This window comes from Lipotes vexillifer, unplaced genomic scaffold (genome assembly GCF_000442215.2).
Source record: "Lipotes vexillifer unplaced genomic scaffold, Lipotes_vexillifer_v1.1 scaffold363, whole genome shotgun sequence".
Lineage (NCBI taxonomy): Eukaryota > Metazoa > Chordata > Mammalia > Artiodactyla > Lipotidae > Lipotes > Lipotes vexillifer.
The window spans coordinates 2,270,836-2,272,542 of record NW_006799724.1 but is presented as its reverse complement, the minus strand read 5'-3'; the positions used below and the strand labels follow the sequence as shown (position 1 = coordinate 2,272,542).

Here is a 1,707-nt window from a genome sequence, read left to right as displayed (position 1 = left end):
GGCCATGGCTCACGGGCCCAGCCGCTCCACGGCATGTGGGATCTTCCCGGACCGGGGCACGAACCCGTGTCCCCTGCATCGGCAGGCGGACTCTCAACCACTGCGCCACTAGGGAAGCCCCCATTTCTTTTTTTAAAAAAAAATATTTATTTATTTTATTTGGCTGCACCGGGTCTTAATTGTGGCATATGGGATCTTTTTCTAGTTTCAGCATGCGGGATCTTTAGTTGCAGCATGTGGGATCTTTTTTTGTAGTTGGGACATGTGGGATCTATTTCCCTGACCAGGGATTGAACCCAGGCCCCCTGCATTGGGAGTGCAGAGTCTTAACCACTGGACCACCAGGGAAGTCCCCAGATTCATTTCTAATGAGTCCTGTGTTACTGTGGCAATGTATAAAATGTGGCATCAGGTTTGTTCTCTTACACTCATGAGCCAGTGATGTTATGATTATGTTTGCAAAAAGTGAGTTATGGATGTCTCTTACCTAGCTCATTTTGACCGAAACATGAAAGGAAAAGGAGAGAAATAATAACCAGAGACCCTTGAACTCCAAACTCCTGCGTCTTCACTAACTGCAACATTTTATAATTCTCTCCCAGTTACATCACCCTTCCATTACGAAGATAACTATGGGTTTTTTCCAAGATAAAGTCAGCTTACCTCTGAGTTCTCTACTTCAAGTTCAGAAGCGTTTGTACTCAACGGTCTCTTATTATACTCTTCAGAGCTTTTTGGTTTCTTGTGACTTGAAGCTACAGCTGTTTACCTTGGTACCAAAGATGTGTCCTGAGCCTTTCTTCATTTCCATAATCAATGGATTACTTCAAAACCCAATTACCAAAATCCTACATGATTATGAAAGGATGAAACATTTTAAGACAAGAGGAGCACAGGATATCATATCTGTTCAAAAGAGAAGGGACTTCCCTGGTGGCGCAGTGGTTGAGAGTCTGCCTGCCAATGCAGGGGACACGGGTTCGTGCCCCGGTCTGGGAAGATCCCACATGCCGTGGAGCGGCTGGGCCCATGAGCCATGGCTGCTGAGCCTGCGCATCCGGAGCCTGTGCTCTGCAACGGGAGAGGCCACAACAGTGAGAGGCCCCCGGGCACCAAAAAAAAAAAAAAAAAAAAAAAAAAAAAAAGAGATAAGGAAATTCAGGATGGTATATGGGCCAGATATCTTCATTTCCTTTCCAGATCGTCCCCCCTTCCCCACCTTGCTGTTTCCTGCGGAGAATGACTGTCACTCAGATTTCCCTGCCTTCTGGCTTCTAGCTGGGTTCGTTCCTGGTGAGTTCCAGCAGGAAATAGGGAAGGATGAAGAGTGAGGTTCAGGCATTCATTCTCCCTGGCGTTTGTCAAATCCCTTAAACAAAGATTCCTGATCCTTTCCAGGTCACCTGTTCTGCCTGAATTTCTCTTCTTTCAGGTTCCGGTAACTTCTCCCCTCATCTCCTGAGGCTGAGCTCTGCTGCTGCTAGCCCCGGGGCCCCTGCTGTCCCCTGCCGTTCCCTGCATCCCATCACACTTTGATGATTTAGCGTCTTTTCAGTAAACTCGTCTTGAGTTAACTCATTTTTAGTATGAAATCTTTTCACCACTGAGAACCTGATTGAAACACCCCAAATGGTAATAATGCCTAAATCTGAAGGACAAAGTAAAAGAAATAATAAGAAGACCAGTCCAAAGTCCAAACTCTTGTTT

At 46.1% G+C, this 1,707-nt stretch overlaps 1 non-coding gene across 1 annotated transcript; it reads right to left on the bottom strand.

Moving 5' to 3' along the window:
- Positions 1 to 275: 275 nt before the first annotated feature.
- On the bottom strand, positions 276 to 348 carry TRNAG-CCC (transfer RNA glycine (anticodon CCC)). Its single transcript has one exon. It is a non-coding gene; the product is annotated as a tRNA-Gly (tRNA).
- Positions 349 to 1,707: the final 1,359 nt, after the last annotated feature.